This window comes from Capsicum annuum, chromosome 1, assembly GCF_002878395.1.
Source record: "Capsicum annuum cultivar UCD-10X-F1 chromosome 1, UCD10Xv1.1, whole genome shotgun sequence".
Lineage (NCBI taxonomy): Eukaryota > Viridiplantae > Streptophyta > Magnoliopsida > Solanales > Solanaceae > Capsicum > Capsicum annuum.
This window is the reverse complement of record NC_061111.1, coordinates 252,418,900-252,419,140: the sequence shown is the minus strand read 5'-3', so window position 1 is coordinate 252,419,140 and position 241 is coordinate 252,418,900.

Genomic DNA, 241 nt, shown 5'->3' with positions numbered 1-241 from the left:
TTTTTCCAAAAATTAAGCATGTTATTTAAGTTGAGAAGAGTACACTTTCAATAAAAGCCCACATAATAGTTTTGTTAATATCCAATGGGTTCAAGAAGAAAAGGCCACATGCGTAAATACAACTATAAAAATGGGCCTTAGATACAATCTCAATAATTCACAATCAAGTTTAACAAAATTCTATAATATTATTTAGGCAAAAATTCACATATAGTCTCATTAGAGTATCTATAACTAACTT